Source organism: Rhododendron vialii, chromosome 11a (assembly GCF_030253575.1).
Source record: "Rhododendron vialii isolate Sample 1 chromosome 11a, ASM3025357v1".
NCBI classification, from domain to species: domain Eukaryota; kingdom Viridiplantae; phylum Streptophyta; class Magnoliopsida; order Ericales; family Ericaceae; genus Rhododendron; species Rhododendron vialii.
The window spans coordinates 5,034,194-5,053,892 of NC_080567.1; positions in this window are offsets into that span (position 1 = coordinate 5,034,194).

Genomic DNA, 19,699 nt, shown 5'->3' on the forward strand with positions numbered 1-19,699 from the left:
GAGGCAATTTTGCCAGAAAGCCCCTAAGCCCAACACCACTACATGACAAAATAGTGTAGAAAAATTGGGACGCAGACAGAAAACAAAAGTAATTCGTAATAACTTAAATAGTATCTATGGTCCACCACTTTTGAGCGCGAAATAACGAGAACGCCCAAAATCCCAAAGAAGTAAATTCAATCGGTTAGTTTCCGAACTCGGGTGCATTATCGTTCGGAGATGACCAAAGTGTAAGCCACAATTCGGAACTTGGTCAGAAAGCCCCCAAGCCCAACACCACTATGTGACAAAATAGTGTAGAAAAATTGGGACGCAGACGGAAAACATTGAAAGTCTGAAAACCCATTAAAGGAATTCGTAAATAAACTAAATAGTGTCTATGGCCCACCACTTTTGAGCGCGAAATGACAAAAACGCCCAAAATCCCAAAGAAGAAAATTCAACTGGTTAGTTTCCAAACTCGGGGGCATTATCGTACGGAGATGGCCAAAGTGTAAGCCACAATTCGGAACTTGGTTCCTTTATAGGCGGCCTACAGATACCATGAAAGAACGTATGGGAAAAAATTAATGTCATGTCAAGTTCATTAGCTATCTTTCTTCATGCTTTTCAAATAATACAAGCGATATACAAACTTCTATTTATACTTGGAGTAGGGAGTAGAAGCATTCTACCGTTCTTCTTGGCAGTAGGACGACTACAGCTAGGTAAGTCGGCTATCGAACGGAGTAACTTCCTACGATAATGTAACGACCCTGATTTTGGTAAATAAAAATTTCGTTAAATATTTGGATTTTATTTTAATTACTTGGAATTTGCTTTTAAGATTCCTTTTAATTTCTAATAATCCATCATAATTAGATTTGAGACTTATAAAATTATATCTTTTCGCACCGAACAATTCAGTCATTTTCATAAAGACAAGTATGCTTATAGAAGCACTTGTACATTTTCCTAATGAGTAAAATAAAATCTTTCTTGGCTAGAAATCCTACTTGGCAAGTAGAATTTGCTTCCAACCGATTAGTTAGAGAAACCTAAGTACCAATTCAACCTAGTTACATTCTCCTAACCCTAGATGAACCATTCAACCCTCCTTGAACCTTATGAACCTTTTAGACCTAGGGAAGTAATCATTATACTTCATGACTAGTCATTTCAAAACCTTACTTATTATCATTACCTTCTACCCATTGGATAATAGTTCTTAGGGTAATAGTTTGTAGGGTAATTTTTATCCTTTGAGTAAAAGAAATAAGACTTGCCAATGAATACATAGATTTGACAAGACCTAGACTTGCCATGCATACCATAATCATAAACCTAGCTAATCATTCTCTTTTTCCTTGCAAGTAAACCCTCATAGGACAAGACAAGGCCAAAACCCTTCATGATAACCTATTCTTACACCTAGATTGGATTGACATGGCTTGGACATGTTTAAAGGTGAGATTTGACAACTCAATGGAACAAAAAATGAGAGAAAATAGAGGGGGGCGGGGGGGCAATTGAGGGGAGAGGGAGCCAAGATTTTTGCTATAAATAGCACCCCCCCTCATGCCATTCAACTCACACCTTCAACCTTTCAACTTCTCTCTCTAGAAATTCTTGTGTTCTTACTTTGTTTTTCTTATTCTTGAGTTCTTCCTAACCACTACTCGACCACCCTCTCGATCCAAAAAGTTTAGAAGTTAGGTCAAAGTTTAGTTTCAAGAGAAAAATAAAGTTCTATCTTTTCTCTTTCGAAGCTATCGTAAGATCACCGTAGGAAGTTACTCCGTCCGATAGTCGACTTACTTTTCCGTAGCCACCCTACCGCCAAGAAGAATGGTAGAATATCCATACTCTCTAATTCTAAGTATAATATAGATTATTCTTACAATCTAACTCTAAGTATAAGTAGAGTCCCGTACTTACTATCTCTAAATATAGAAATGTGTATATTGTTTGTTTGTGGAAATGAATGAGAACTTGAAAGGTGTTTATTAAAGTTTTGAAAAGGAAGGGGAGTATGTTGAATATATCAACTCTATTTTCCGAAAAAACATATGTTGTTTTAAACTTCCCTAAAAGGAAGAAAGAATGAATTTTCGAAATATAAACTTGAATGAAAGTATTCGTATTTTGAACTTAAGGATGGTTATGAGCATGTATATGTGATTACTTGGATTACTTGTTTGATGTGTGATAAAGCATAAGTGGTATCCACTCCAAAGGTGTCCGTCCATGTGACACTATGCTTTAAGTTGTGTGCTAAATATTTGAACATGATTACGTGAACTTAGGGATATTATGAGCATGATAAGTAATATAGAGTTGGATGGCCTTGCTAGTTTAGTTTCAAAATTACAATGGATGATTTATGTGTACGTACGTGAAAAGTCCTACCACGGAGTCCATGCATGTAAAGAGACACAAAAATTGAGAAAATAGAAACATGGGACTTAGTTTGTGGTTAATGAAAAGACGTGATTTGAAAAAGAGAAATGGTTTCAAAACCACAATGTGGCCGAACGTTGCAACTCATTGTGTGGTGTGTGTGCCAATGGGAACCCGGGACGGCGGAACCATTGTGAGGATATTCGGGAGACCGGAGCGGCGGAACCGAGGTTGGGTGTGTAGCTTGGTTATCCGCAGAGAGGAGCCAATGCAAAGTTTTGTGTGCCAATGGAAACCCGGGACAGCGGAACCATTGTAGGGTTACTCAAGAGACCGGAACGGCGGAACCGAGGTTGGGTGTGTTAAAAACGATTTTGGAAATGTTGATTTGGTAAATGGAAGGTGAAAAATGGTGACATGGTCTACGATAAGTCGCATAGGAGAAACTCAGAAAATCATGGACACCAACGTTAGTTTGGATAGTGAATGTGGATGTGGATGTGTCATTGTTAACTATTTTGTTAAATATGCATGTACTACGTGGAAATCGTTGATTTTATGGTCTATTGTTGTAAGTTAAGAGTTAGTGGGTATGAATTATTCTATTGAGCTCCTATAGCTCATGGTGTTACATTTGGTGACCCTAACATATTATACTAGGAGCGACTATAGAGACCCTTATTTAAATTTCCTAGTTTTAATGTTTATAAATGAGAAAGAGATATATTATAATGTGAAAGATGTGTTTGTGTGAAATTAGGGGTTTAAGTGACAGAATTGGAAGTTTTAGGTGCTATGGCTAAGAGTGTGAAGTGTGTGTATATAAGTGTGTGGTGTGTGAGGCAGGGGAATAATTTTCCCTGACTTCATTTTTCTTTCTCACTCCCGTTCTCTCTCCCTCTCTCGGCTCTCTCTCCATTTCTCTCCCTCCCACTCTCAAATCTCACCTCCAACCTCAAAACCCATGAAGATTGACTTTCATTCCACCCTCCGTACATGATCTTCAGCTTGTATTCAGTTGGGTTTAGCCCGGAGAGGAATATTCAATTGATTTTGAGGTTTCGGAAGCTAGGGCTCGTCCAAATTGTTTGGGTTTCACCTTCCGACTTGAGATAGGAAATTCTACCTCTCTTTATATGTTATTTGAGTGTTCTAGTGCCTTATTTGAGCTTGAATTGGTTGTCATTGAGTTTGGATCAAAATCTAAAATTTCTGTCAAAATCGCCCGAAACGTATTCTCCCTACCGGTAGGAACTTTTCACCTACCGGTAGGACAAGTGAGAAATTTCTAGCTAACCAGCTCAAACGTACTACAGCAGCTCAAAAGCCCATTCACCTACCGGTAGGCACTTTTCTTCTACCGATAGGTCAAGTACAAGAGTTTTACATTCCAGATGTTGGCCTTTCTATTTCCAGCTTCTACCGGTAGGAACCCTTCACCTACCGGTAGGTCAAGTATAGAATTCTCTACTGGTAGGACTCATTCCCCTACTAGTAGGTGATTGAATTGCTACAAAGTCTATGAGCAGCTTTTCCTACATCTTCCAAATCACATTTTGAAGCTTCTCATCGACTCTAATAGGTTTGTTTATGCAATCTTTCACGTGTTTCAGAAAGTATTACTTGTTTCACACTTAGAGTGGTATCCAATGGACTAGAATGAACTCGTTGAGTTAAGAAATGAGGAATGTAGGTTATTGCACGTTGAAACACGAACGACGTACATGAGCATGCCTAGTGATCCAATGAGTAGTATTGCAAATCGTTTTCTCTCGACTCGTAGAATCCTTTAGATTCCTTTAGCATATTATTTACGGACTCCAAGTATAGCAACTAAAAGACCGAGCATCGCAGTCTAGTCGTGGGTTGATACGTGATACGTGAAGGTACGGGGGTGTACTTGGAGGTACGGTGAGAATGTGTGTATTTGCTTATATGCGTTGCAGTAGATTGTTGTCTTCGTAATATCGTGTGATTAAATAAATGGCTTTGAACTTGCTTGAATGGTTGGATGTTTGTGAAATGGGATTACCAATGATTGTTTTATTAAATCGGGATAGCGAGAACATGAATGGTTGTTATGACATGAGATGAATATGATTGATTTACTGATATTGTGGACACAACATATATATACATATATGACATTATGGGCATCACTGATACGTGATGTGTCCTGGAGTATATAAATGGGCATCACTGATACGTGATGTGTCCTGGAGTATATAAATTGGCATCACTGATACATGATGTGTCCGAGAGTATATAAATGGGCATCACTTATATGTGATGTGTCCCGGGGTACATGTGATACATGCGAACACCTTGATTAATGAGATGTGAGATCTTGAGAAAAAAAAGAAGGAAAGATTAATTTTTACTAAACTGGATTGTTTAAAAGGAAAAGGGATTTTTTTTGACATAAAACCCTCCGGTATTCTTGAGCGAATCAACGGTTTCCGGTATTTGGGCATAAATCAATAGACTTTGGTATTCCGCTCGAATCAATAGAGCTCGGCCTATAATGGTCTTGAGTTTTCTCTAAATTGTTTTGGAAATCAAAAAGGAAGGTTTTATGAAATTAGGCTCTATGGTGAATGGTATGGAATGAGGAAGTTGTTTGTGAAAAATCCTAGCTCCTCTAGGTTTAAATATTTGCTATGTTTTAATCTCAATCGACGATTCACCAAGCAATAAACAAAATCAATCTCACAAACGGAAAGCAAACAAATAACGAACACCAAGATATACGTGGAAAACCCAAAACGGGAAAAAACCACGGGAAGGAATCAAACACTACTAAACACGAGGTTACAAGAACTCTTACGATAAGTTTGAACTCCACAGACCTAAACCTAGATGCTCTTGCCGAATCCACGTACACCTCTCTGAATGCTTGACTGCCACTGCCTTGAATCCACAACCCTTCCGTTTGCCTCCCGAAAATCCACCGAAGGACTTGAACTTGCCTAGGAATCCTCCTTAGGGCTTTATAAGTTGAAGAAGATGTTGGAACCTCTTGAAGATGTCTTGTACACTCAATGATCCGTTGATCTCATTGTACTCCAAGATTCAAAAGAATAAAGAACCTCCTTTTCAATATCCCGCAGAAAATGTAATGAAGTTGCTATCCCTATTCGCGTGTCGTCAAAAATCCTCATAGACTTGTTTTTTTTATATTAGGACCAGCATTCCTTTTTGCCTCACGTAAATTGAAGGCTGCCACCACTGACTGTTCCAATAAATTGGAAAGCTAATCTCATGAATTTGTTAGACAAGGAGGAAAAGATCCGGCGTAATCTATTTTCCGTTTGTAGCGATTCTTTCCTCACACAATCAAATCTTTCCTATTTTATTTGCCTGATATGCTCAATCTCAATTACACAACAAGATTCCTTCCACTCTAATCTTATACACACTCTCTAGCTTAAATAATAAAAATAAATAAATTACAACTCGATAAATAGGGATACAAATAAATGTGTTTTTGTCTTGGAATTTGCCAACACAGAGAGACCATGACCTGTAGTCCTAACAGTTTGTGGCATTCATTCAAAAAGTTATTAAATGGTTGAATAGTTGTTGTAGTTTGTTGGATTGATATGAGTTTAAATGCTGCTTTTAGTTGACGTGTGAAAGGTTAGGGTTATCTCTAAGACGTTTGAAACCTCGAAATCTAAATTCGTTAGTTCATTTTGGTAACCCCTCATGTATTTCATGTTCGCTTGTTGAGTCTCATCGCGTTTGGTGCATACTTCATCGCATGATAAAGGGTTCGACGATGATCGAAGGAGAAATGGGAAAGAATGTGGTACCGCACGAGAAGGTGGATTGGCAATAGTCGGATACATGATCATGATAGTTATGCTTATCTTTGTTGTCACTGGGTTTCTATCGTTTGTTCTTTTGTATTGCTCATTTGCGTATAGAGTTTGCGTATACTTTTCTACTGGGTTAGTGTAGCTCAAGCCTTATATCTTTTTCAAGTGCTAAACCGGAACAGTAGCTTGCATGACTGGAGTGCTTGGATTGTGGACACACCTTTTTGAAAGTTAACCAAAGGAGTTACTCATTCATCTTTGAAAATTTCTTTTGAGAGATGTATTTTGTAATTTAAGTTATAATCCTCTTGACTACGGAATATTTGTAACTCTTAACTCTTATAACACTTGTTACCTAAGTAAGATTTGGGCCGTTGAGCCAATGATGTAATATTTGAAAACCTAATGGACTTGGAGTTGTGATTACGAAAATGGAAATGTTGAGCTCTTTTGGGTATTGTACAGATTAATGTGAGGGTTTTTATGACAAAAATCATTTATATTTATGTTGAAAATTGAGGGCGTGATCACAGCGATGCTGGTATAATGTGTCAGACTTTGTAGATGATCAGGGTGAGCTATACACCTTGGAGGCTTTCGGAGCCGAAGAGCTGGCAAGAATGGAGGAGTAGGCAGAGAAGTAGATAGGAACCTTAGTCTCCCTCCCTTTTGTAATGAAAGTACTCTTATGGAGGTTGTGATGTAATAATGAGTCAGACTCTATTTTGAAGTTTCCAATAAAATTGTCTATTTAACGTACCCAAAATTCGGGGCGTTACAGATAAGCTTACGGTAGCTTCAAAAGAGAAAGGTTTCTCTAGAAACTAGTTCTTGACTATAATACTAAACTTTTTGGATCGAGGGGGTGGTCAAGTGGTGGCTTAGTGGCGGCCTTGGATGAGTTTCTTGAAGAAATTAAGAAGAAACTCAAGAACACCAAGTACAAGAAAGAACAAAGAACACAAGAATTTCTAGAGAGAGAAGTTGAAAGGCTTAAGATGTGAGTTGAATGGCATGAGGGGGGTGCTATTTATAGCAAAAATCTTGGCTCCCTCTCCCCTCCCCCTCTCTCTATTTCTTTCATTTTTTTGCTCCATGGTCTTGATTAGACAAGTCCATGGTAGCACTATTTTCTAGACAATAGAAAGTCTTATTTCTATTACTCAAAGGATAAAAATTACCCTAAGAACTATTATCCAATGGGTAGAAGGTAATGATGATAAGTAAGGTCTTGAAATGACTAGTCTGAAGTATAATGGTTACTTCCCTAGGTCTAAAAGGGTTCAATTAGGGTTTGGAAAGGTTCATAAGGTTCAAGGATGGTTAAAAGGTTCATCTAAGATTAGGGAAATGTAACTAGGTTGAATTTGTACTTAGGTTTCTCTAACTAATCGGTTGTAAGCTAATTCTACTTGCCAAGTAGGATTTCTAGCCAAAAAATATAATTTAAAGATTTTATTTTACTCATTAGGAAAATATACCAGTGCTTCTATAAGCATACTTGTCTTTATGAAAAGAACTAAATTGTCCGGTGCAAAAAGATATAATTTTATAAGTCTCAAATCTAATTATGACGGATTATTAGAAATTAAAAGGAATCTTAAAAGCAAATTCTCAGTAATTAAAATAAAATTCAAATATTTAACAAAAAATTTTATTTACCAAAAATCAGGGTCGTTACATCTAGTCCACCCAAATTGATATTGGACAACATATGAAAGTCCATTAAAGAGAGAGGAGAGAGAAACTCAATAAGAGAGTGAGGGATAACCATTTTTAATTAAAAAATTAAGATAGGTAGCCATTTTTTTTAATTAAAAAATTGAACGATTAAGATTAGATTATCTCAAATCAAAGGGATTATATACAGGGTGCATACGACACATTTATTAAGGGGTGTGTACCATAAGTCTTCCCAGTGAAATAGGGTCAAAGAGGAAGTTGTTTGCTTCTTTTTTTTTTTTGATAGCAAAAATTTTTTTTATTAGAAACTCGATAATCGGTACATCGAGAAGGGAAGGACAAGCATCATTGAGAGGAAAAATCCAATCTAATCATATACAAGCCAACAGTCCCAAAGAGAAGATAGAGACCAACGGAGAGTTGGAAAAAAGAAAATAACAAAAAACAGAACAACTCAGACACTTCCATGGTTGTTTGTCCAAACTTGTTTTCAATGCATTCATTGGGGGAAAATATCATTTTTAAGATTCTCAAAATCATTTCCACCTAAAAAATAAATGAGATATGGAAACGGTGAGCGTCTTTGTATTTCCGAACTGATATATGAAAAGGAGATCTTGAAACCGATTTTGACAACAGCAATATTGTTTCTCCAGTTGTGTGGAGGGTGATTTAGGGATGGTTGAGTTTGCTTTTGGTGTGATGATTGATCTGATGAAAGGCACAGGTAGCTAGAGGGTGAACGGTTGAGGAGTCGTGGAAGGTGAGGAATGAGGATGCATATTCTTGGCATATATGTTTATCTGGTGTCATGATATGGGTTTTGGGAACAAAAGAACATGGAAAACGTAAGAGTTATGATATTCACTTGGGTGTGAAAGGAGTTATCGAGAATTTCAAGGGGTGTGTGCTTTAACGCAATTGTTTTTTGGGTGGCAGTAGGCCTGTCAATGGACCGGATCCGATCCGTAAAATCCGATCCGAATTCGATAACGACGATCTGTGATCCGGTAATCCGAATCCGAAAATTACGGATCCGGATCCTAACGGATTAAATCTGAAAAAATCCGATCCGGATTGGTTTTTTTTAAAAACCCCCAAAATAGGCTTATAACACACCCAGTTCCTTTCACAATGTCACTCCTCTGGGAGGCCGACTAACTCTCGTCGCCGACCAACACCAGGTCTCTCTCTCTCTCTCCATTTTCTCACATTCAATAATCTCGCACGCATACCCTCCCTCCTGGTTCTCTTCAATTTCTAGGGTTTTGTCTTCGTTCTCTTCAATTTCTTACCCTACATTTTGCAGATTCGCTCTCGCATTTGATTTCTTCGTACATGCTTTGAGGGTTTTCCGGCATTCGAGCTCAAGAATTAGGTACTCGTTCGTTGATAAACGTTTGAAAATAATGGTCGTGTTTAGATTATGCTTGAAATCGGGGGTAGGGTAAGAATAAATTATTACTTGATGCTTTTGATGGGAAGGGTGGGATGACTATCGATGTTTGTCTTTTTACCAATTTTCCATGAGTGGAACGTACGAAGTTGAATAACTTTATCTAATCAGGCTTCCCTTTTTTGGGTCTCTGAAAATGCAGTTTTTTGGGTCTCTGAATACCAGTTTTTTGGTCTTTCAATAGCAGGTTTTTAGGTCTCTATAAATTTGTGTAGAAAGGTTTTTGAAGATTGTATTTTTCTCTTTTCTATTTTTATTGTTATTGGTTTTGACAGCATTGTAACTCCTGCTCTATCTTCTCTGTTAAAGGTTGTCTAATGTAGGATGTCGAAACATCCCAGTGAAACAACGGGTGAGGGGGACGCCGAGGAGGATATTTTTTGAATTGGGAGAAGATGTTAGTCAACCGTTAAAGAAGCAAAGACCACTTAGATCAAAGGTATGGAATGATTTTCAAAGATTGGAGGAGAGAGGGCGAAGTGTGGTCATTGCAAAAAAATCTTTGTTGCTAGTAGTGCTAAGGGGATTAGTCAATTGAAAAAGCATATTGAAAAAACGTGCCCTATTCTAGGACAAAAGGATGGAAATGTCCCTAAGAGTGCCACACCCAAGGTTGCATCTTTTAAGTTTGATCAAGAGAGAAGTCGTATGGATTTTGCAACTATGATAATCAAGCATAACTACGCGTTTAACATGGCTGAACATGAATTTTTTGACATATTTTGCACTAATCTACAACCAATGTTCAAGCTTGTATCTCGCAACACATGTAGGGCTGATGTACTTGTAGGGGTTCGATTTGACGGGACCTTGACCTGAATTTAAGATTCCTCTTCCGCTGCTCTGTTCCCCTTCCTCTGGACCTGCAACAAGTAACTAGGGCTGGAATAGCCCAGTGACCCTCCGACGATCAAGTCAGATCTTAGGGAAAGATATAGATCTAGGGTTAGGGGAAGATGGCATACCTCTCAGAGATGAGTATCCCTTTGTATTTATAGATCTAGGTTTACTTGGCCTCCAAGCTAGCGCGTGGAGGTCACGCTCAGGTAACCGCCTCGGGTGACATCATGGATGACGTACAGGATAAGGTAGTTACAGAGCACATGGCCAGGTCTGATTCTCATGATTACGTCTGCCTTGTAATCCTCGTGGACCCTCCTTGGTGTAGCTTCTCCTGGGAAGCTAAGGGACCACCGAAGCAAGAGCAAACCACGTCACCATTTACCGAGCCTCAAACCGAACTGTATGACAAGACTTCTAGCCGCCACCGTCTTGACGACCGCGCCTCCAAGGGGACATTGGTTCGGAACACATGGCCAGGCTACCGTCTCGGTAACCGAGGCTGCTACAATAGCTCCTCAACTCTCCGGAGCTCTACATCTTGGCTCTGGGGAGTTGATATCCTCACGAACCCCCCGTACGAGAATCTTGCCTACTCTTGTTACCGAGCAACCTTGAGAGATGACAAACAATTAATCCTAGCTGTCGAGGCCAAGTGTCGATAATCCCCGGCCTTCAAGGAGCTTGATAGCTGTCCCGGCACGTGCCGTGTCAGCTGATTGGTACGAAGCACCTCCCTCGGGAACACGCATCAGTGTGCCAATGGCCTGACTCTTCGGCACTTTGACTTCGGTGCAGAGCCCTTGATGTCGACCGTCCAATGAGGATGCGTGTCAAGAATCCAACGGCCCTAAGTACGACGCCTTGTTTCCTGCGCAACTCTTCGACCCTCCCACTATAAATAGAGAAGACAAAGACAGACCAGCCATCTCCTCTGTGTTTTGAAGACGAACCGCCGCCGCCGCTGCTTACCGCCTCTTGATCGAGACTTCGAGCATTTTGGACGCGGATCTTGACACGAAACCCAGGTATGACGATCTTTAGTCGTTGGTTTTCATGTTTCGATCATTTTCTTCAAGTTCTCTTTCCTTTAATTCACATTTTTACGTGTTGTGGCTATGCCGCCGTTCGCCGCTGTTTGTCCTACAGCGGCACTGGGCGTCTCCAGCGTTTTGTTCTTAACTTTCCTGAGGTCTAAATTCAACCCGAGGGCCATATTCATCCCGAGGCCAATCTTCAACCCGAGACCATAGATATAACCACTGGCCTCGGAGACCCCTCCTGGAGAAGGGTCCTCGGAAATCTACCGAGGATCGACGACCATTCCGTCCCATTTGCAAGGTCATGTTGCTTTTCCTTGGGCATGTAGCTAACGGGCTTTTGCACACATTTTTTTTGCTAGGTAGGAGCGAATGGTTGTTGAAGTCTCCTCAGACAGTTCCAGTAGCTCTTCTTCTGCTAATCTTAAGGAAATCTTTGAGGAGTGTCGTGCCCAGGCTTTTTACCGAATTCCATTGGACGCTATTGAACCCTCGGACCCTCTTAGAGCTTCACGTCCCGTCACAGCCTTCGTTCCTTGGGAGATGGAGATCCCCAGTACATCGGGCCACAGACCGGGCCCATTCGCCGATGCCCCTGAAGAGGTTCGGAGACGAAGGAGGCCGATGAGGCCGTGTCCCTATCTGAACCAGTATTTCAATGGGACCCCGGCTGCCTATGCCGAGTTCAAAAGGGTTTATAGCATCCCTCTGGACGTAGAGGTTCGGCTGCTTCCTGACAACAACCCCAAGACCCTTCCTCACCGACCAGGGGAATTGATTTTTCCCTTGATGGCAATCACTGAGGGAGGGATTAGATTCCCCCTTCAACAATTCGTCCGACGAGTACTCCGGACCTTTCTCTTACCTCCTCCCAGCTCACGGTAAACTCTTACCGAATTATTACCAGCGTCATTGAGCTAAGGAGGCAGTTCAACTTGACCTTTAGGGTTGAGGAACTCTTCGGCGTATATCTCGTGGGAGTCAACCGAGAGAGCAACCGATATTACCTCTCATGCAGGACGGGATATGACACGTTCCTTGTCGACTGTCTGCCCGACTCTGAGGAGTGGGCGAACATTTACATCTTGGTGACCGAAAATTTTATGTTCGGACCCGGGGAGAATGCGGATACCACTACCAGAGTGCAGTTTGGGACCGGGGCTCCTGGTTGGTAGAAACTACTCTTCGGTAGATGCTTTGCATGTTTTTGTTATGCCCTGCATACTTATACTGATTCCTTGTTTTGGTTTTGCCTTGCAGCTGAGGGAATCGTTCAAGAGCTTCGGGAAAGAGCTAACCGGGCCCGGATTACAGCGGCCTACGCCATTCCCATCACAAGTCGGTACACACCAAAGCTGCTCGAGTACATCCCAACTTACACGAGCTTTTTAAAGAAGAAACCGAGGCAGCAGGGGATCCCGAGGGCAGGCCGAGGACGAGGACGAGGGGAGAGGGGGAGAGGAGAGGCTGGGACCGAGACCGAGGGGAGTAACTCCAGACCTCGGGGAATCCTTCGTGAAGAAATTGACCGAGATACTCCCGAGAGAACCGGGTTGAGCGAAGAGATGGAGGGTCCCGAAACTCGCGAGGTGCTGAATCTCAGGCGCCGGAGGCCGGAGGGTCGGGGCATGGGAATAGTCTTAGGTATGCTAGGGGCTGGGACTTCGAGGGCGACTCCTGTTTCACCACAGGAGCCCCCGGAAAAGAGGGCTCGGCGTGAGGGGGGGGGGGGGGACGGAGAAGGGGGAGATCAGGAGACGATCCTGATCGAGGAGGAGCAAGGAGAGCCCGGAGGGGGGATTGGTGAAGCAGAGGAAGGTTCCTGGGTCAATCCGAGGGAACTCCCCTGGGCTCCGGAGTTCCGCCACTTCGCCGGTCGCCAGATCTATCACACCGACAGTGTCAAGAACCTCGGGGTAGCCTTCGGGATGCTCCGGGGGAGCATTCTTCCGAGGGATGCCCGGGCTGTCACGGGCTTGACCAAGGACATCACGGTCGAGATAGCTCAGGCCCTTTTCAATGTAAGTTAATGGTTTGCGTCCCGCTCTTTTCAATCTGAAAGTTTGCACTTGGTGAATCTCTTGTGTTCTTTGTTTGCAGGCGGGAGCTCGAGCATTGGCTATCAATGATCGGTGCAAGGCGCAGTAGAAGGAGACCAAGAAGCTGAATCGGGAGCTGGCCCGGAAGGAGGAGGACCTAAAGCTAGCTCGGGAGACTTGCGAGCTCTACTTGGCGGACTTTCAAAGGTGTGACAGGGAGAGGGTGCAGGCAGAGGGCAGGGCCGCCAAGGCCGAGGAGGATGCCAGCACCCTGAGAGTCACCCGGGCCACAAAGGTTGACTTCGCGAGGAAAAGAGGCTACGATGAAGGTTGGGACGCAGCCGGAGTAGAATATAAGAAGCAGGTTCAGGAGATCGAGGCCGAGCTACATCGGGACCGTTTCTTGGACGGCCTTCGGTATGGCCATGAAGCCTTGGTGAGGAGGCTCAACCTCCCTGAAGTCTCCGATCTCCAAACACTTCCCGAGGCGCCTCCCGAAGAGCTTGTCCTGCTTGAGGAAGAGGACGAGGTGGTGGAGCCCGTGTCCGAGGACCAAAACCCCGAGAACCCAACCGATCCAAATCCCCTTGCGTCCGAGGGCCAGCTCGACCCCAACGCTCGTGCTTAGGATAGTGTCTTCCTTTCCCCTTATTTTTGAGATTTCATGTCTTTTGATTCTGTAGCTTTGACTGGACGGCTCCGGACATTTTGAGTTTGCCATTCCAGGGCTTGTAAATATTTGATACCGAAGCTGTACCTTTTTGTTTTTGATTTGGCGCTATAACTCATGATGCCTTGTGAATGAATGCTTTCTTTTCTTGAATGTTTTCTTTGAAATGCTTGTCTGATTGGTTTTACTGCTTGGGTGATGATGCCCCTACTTCGGTGAGATTGGAAGAGTTGTAGAACAAATTTAACCGAAGCATTAACCGAAGAATTTTGCCAAGCATAGAAAGGATGTTTATTCAGGGAAAGTGACCTGGTCCGGAGCCCCTGCTTTAGGAGGGTCGGCAGGAACCGAATTATGGGATCAGAAGCAAGTATCTATTGAATTTTGAATTTTCACGCCCTTGCTTGTCAACGGAAATAAGCCTAGCGGGGAGTAGACGTGTGAGATGGTGGTACTGCTTGGGGACGTAGGCCGAAGTCGCGAGGGGATATGGCCTCGGCCAAAGGTTCGGGACGCAGCGAGTCCGAGCAGTGAGAGACTTTTGGTGGGTCGGTATAAGGGGCTTGGGGGAAAGCTGAGTATCCTTAAAGCGAGTGACCAGAAGTCCAAACGACCGAAGAGGCCGGGGTGACTTAGTGGGAATTTTGTCCGAGGGTATCACCTACGGGAGAACAATATCCCTGAAGTCGGTGTAAAACGGTCCGGGCAAGAACGGACCAAGTGTAAGTAATTTAAACAGCAAAGGGTACAAGTAGTGCTAAGGAGAGAATTCTCATTCAAACTTGTTGGAGTGCTGTCATTACATAAGCAAGTTGTCTTTGAAATTTAAAAGAAAATGCGACATAAAAGAGATGAATTGGGCTTCGGTAACCGAGTGCTTATCCATAGAACTTCTTCAGGTTGTTTGCATTCCATGTTTTAGGAATGGGGGAACCATCTAGCTTCTCCAATTTGTAGTTTCCTGAGCCGAGGTGCTTGAGAACTCGGTAGGGGCCCTCCCAGACGAGATCGTCAGGCTTGAACGACCTAAGGCGGACGCTTCGGTTGTAGCCTTTTGTGTCACGCCCTCGATTTTTAACATAATAATGATAATAACTTTAAAAAGGAAAACCACCGCGGTATACTTATAATAACCCAAAAGACTTTCTCATATTCATTTATTGAGTACGATCCAGTTCGAAAGATTACAACAATGGCACTCCGGCCGCAGAGTTCCAAAGTTTAGACAAAGATAAGTTAAATAATTACAATACTTTTGAACCAAGGATTTAAATGAAAATTACAATTTATGTCTTCTCAAAGAGTTTACAAAGATATCTGAGTTGTTTCCTTGATGTCACTTTCAAAATGATGAGATGATATGCACGCCATGTACTCCATGCTAATACTCTTGAGTTGTACTTGAAAGAATGATAGGTTTGAGCAAAACACATGCCCAGTAGGAAAATCTCTACACACTTTATATGCAAATGAGGAGATTTGAACATAAAAGAATGAAGTCGGAGACAATGATAGAGAATGCAACCATCGTAACTTCACGAGGGAACTTAAGAATTCAAGGGACACTTCACTGGTCATTCATCGATCTACTAGCCATCTTTTTCGTGTTCTTATTGACCAATTTCAGTTTGTACACTTCTGCGGTTATTAGCTTACATTTCGGGTCTTAAGGACCCCGTACATCTCTTATTGACTTCCAATATGAGCGCAAGTAGTTCTTCCTCAATTAATATACCGAATAGTGAGCTTAAGAACTCTTCCGGGTCTTAGGGCCCCATATACCCACAATACCTTTCCGGGTGCTTGAGACCCCGTACATCCGTTCTACATTCCGGGTACTCATGACCCCGTACGCCAATTCAAGTTCCGGGTATCAAGACCCCGTACATCTAATTCAAGTTCCGGGTATCAAGACCCCGTATGCCAATTCAAATTCCGGGTATCAAGACCCCGTATGCCAATTACCACTCATCTGTATTATCTTTCGTCTTATGTGTTTCTTATATTCTGATTTCGCGACTGTCGATAAAGGGAGATTGATTTTAAGTGACAGTCCACATACCAATTCATATTTCCATTTTATTTCCAAACTTGTTATCTTCGTACGATATGGCATCAAGTGTCAAATTCTCGCATTTGCGTCTCATGATCTATCCATCCTCCTATCTAACATTCAATCTTATCAACACCCACATTTAGCTCAAGCATGATCATTCTGTCTATCTTAGCATCTCACATTACCACTAATAGTTAAACAAACGCATCAACAAAGCATTAGGACGATAATTTATTCCATTTGATATTTGTGCTCAACGCGACGAGAACCAACGAATGAGGATGACCAAGGGATCATTAGAGTGCGAAAGACTATGTTTGGAAGTGGTTTAGAATAGTTAGAAGTGATAGGAAACCAAAACGGTGAAAAATGAAGCAAAACAGTAATTGCTGGAGATAAGCAACAGGTATCGATACCAAGGCCAAAGGTATCGATACCTTTTGGTTAAAAATCATTCCAGACGCAAGGGTATCGATAACTATGACAATGGGTATCGATAACAAGTAAATTTCTGGCTTTTAGAGCACAGAGGTATCGATAACTATACTGAGGGTATCGATAACAATGGATTTTCTGGGCTTGGTAATGCAAGGGTATCGATAACAGACGCAAAGGTTATCGATAACAAGGCTGTTCGAGCAGAATTCTCAGCAGATTTTCATGGGGTTTTCAACAACAAACACATCAACAACCACATCAACGATCAAAAGCACGATTTCATGCACAAAACCAACTCAAGAACATATAAAGAGTGAGAGAAATCCCTACCTCAAGTGCTAAAGCTGAAATCAAATGATTACCCAAGCCCTAGAACTTCAAACCCCGAACCGAGCCGAATACGAGTCACCGAGCTCCTACGAACGCAATACGAGCTCTAATACATGCAAGGATGAAAGATTGGAAGGTGTATTGTATGGGTTTTGAGCTTTGGTGGTGGAATGAGTGAGAGAGAGAGAGAAGCCGAGAGGGAGGGAGAGAGAGTCGAACGGGAGGGAGAGAGTGAGAGGAGGACTTTTTATCCCCTACACACACACTCACCCTATATATACTAACATATACACTAATCACACTTCCACCCCCTCAACTTCCAATTCCATCACTCAAACCCCAAATCAAACAAACTTAGTAAATTTCACATTTTCCCCAATTTTTAACATTTGTAAACCTTTAAATAAATCCGAAAAATACGGGTCCTTACATTTTGCAACCTCCTGTTGGTACGACGCGAGCTTGATCCTTGCGTTGTCACGTTCCTCTTCAGCTAAGTCGAGGTCCGAAGCAATGCTGTTGTTGTTCACCGACTCATCAAAGTTTTCTGTACGCATTGTCGGGAGTCCGACTTGGAGAGGGATGACCGCCTCCATTCCAAATGCCAAGGAGAAAGGAGTGCGACCAGTGGATCGCTGAGGCGTAGTACGATAGCCCCAGAGTACCCTAGGTAGCTCTTCGGCCCACTTGCCACGGCGTGACTTGAGTTGTCGCTTAAGTCCAGATGAAATTGCCTTGTTTGCAGCCTCGGCCTGTCCGTTACCCCGAGGGGAAGCCGGAGTGGATGTGTCCCATTTGATGCCGTACTCGTCTAATAGGGCTCGGTATTTCTGTCCGATAAACTACCGTCCGTTGTCTGTAATAATGGCGAAAGGGACACCGAAGCGCGAAATGATATTTCGCCAAACGAAACGAATGATGTCTGTTTCTTCAATAGTTACCAAAGGTTCGGCCTCGACCCACTTTGAGAAATAGTCTGTGGCAGTTAGGAGGAACTAAATCCTCCTAGGGCGACGGGGAGCTTACCGACGATATCCATGCCCCATTGGGAAAAAGGCCAAGGGCTTGTGAGGGGGCTAAGATCCCGGGCTGGCTGGTGAATGATAGGGGCGAACATTTGACATTTCTTGCAGCGTTTGACGAACTCTTTAGAATCCTTCTTCATTGTCGGCCACCAATATCCTTGGGAAATGGCTCGGTGAGCGAGGGACCGCCCACCGGAATGGCAACCGCTGTCGTCGGAGTGGAGCTCTTCAATGATGCCCTGTACTTGATGTGGGTGCGCAACCAACAAGTATGGTCCGGTAAATGATCTTCGGTAAAGCTTGTCGTTGGGATTGAGCCAGAAAAGAGCGGCTTTGTTTCGGAGTCGGTGAGCTTCTTTCTTGTCAGTAGGCAGGGTGTCATCGCAGAGGTAACGAATGATTTCATCCATCCAACTTGGGCCGAGGTCTATGTTGAGGACCTCATGGCTTAATATGTCAAGCTCGAAACTGGGCTTATCAACGGCGCTGAAGGAGATAGATCGATGTTCTGAAGAGGAGCAGGCTGAGGCGAGCCCTGCGAGTGCGTCGGCGTGGGCATTCTGCTCTTGGGCAATATGCTCGACGCGGATGGCTTTAAAAGTTTTGATGAGCTGGACGGCAGAATTAAGGTAGGTCCGCATCCGGTCGTCCCGGGCTTCGTATTCTTCCGACAGCTGGTTGACTATTAGTTGGGAGTCGTTATAGACAACAAGTTCCTCGATGCCCAGTGCTTGGGCGGTCTTGAGCCCGGAGATCAATGCTTCGTACTCGGCCTCGTTATTGGAGGCTGGGAAAGTGAGAGAGAGTGAGCTTTCGTGCAAGACGCCGGAGGGGGAGAGGAGTACGATTCCAACCCTTGCGCCTCGGCTGTTGGAGGCGCCGTCGACGTACATTTTCTAGATGTCCCTGTGAAAGAGCTTCCAAGCAGAGCTTGGACTTGTCTAGAGGGCCGCTTCGGGGCGCGGGGACGGGATCGAAGTGATAGCGTCGGTTGGAGTGAGCTCGGCGATGAAGTCGGCGAGGACTTGAGCTTTGATCGCTGTCCGCGGTTGAAAGTGGATCTCAAAGTTTGCAAGCTCGACAGCCCACTGAGAGATTCGGTTGGAGAGGTCGGCCTTCCGGAGAAGAGATTTGAGGGGGTACTCGGTCAGGATGATGATGCGATGCGACTGGAAGTACGGGACAAGTTTTCAGGAGGCTGAGATGAGGGCGAGCACGAGCTTCTCCACGGGGAGGTAACGTGTCTCGGCGGGAGTCATGGTTTTGCTGGAGTAATAGATTGGCTAGTGCTCCCGACCCTCCTGGCGGACGAGCACCGAGCTTACAGCGTGCGGAGAGACAGCTAGGTAGAGGAACAAGTCTTCCTGGTCCTGAGGGGTGACGAGGAGTGGAGCCTTGGAAAGGTACTCCTTTAGTCGCTGGAGGGCTCGGTCATAGTCTTCTATCTAATTGAAGCTCCGTCGGCTGCCCTTTAGGAGTGCGAAGAATGGCTGGCATTTGCCCGAAGAACGGCTTATAAACCGATTCAGGGTTGCGGCCATGCCAGTCAAACGCTGAACGTCGCGCTTGTTGTGGGGAGCCGAGAGCTGATCAATAGCGAGAATCTGGGAAGGATCGGCTTCTATACCGCGTCGAGAAACGAGATGGCCAAGAAATTTGCCGGAGCCGACACCGAAGACACACTTCTCGGCATTGAGGCGGAGCTTGTGTTTCTTGAGTATCTCGAAGACGTCGGCAAGGTGAGTTAGATGATCTTTTGACCACCATGTCGTCAATGTAAGCCAGCATAGTGTCGCCTAGTAACCGCTTGAACATCTTGGTTATCATTCGCTGGAAAGTGGCCCCGGCATTCTTTAAACCGAAGGGCATAACAAGGTACCCGAAGATGCCGTGGGGGGTGATGAAGGCCGTGTTCTTGACAT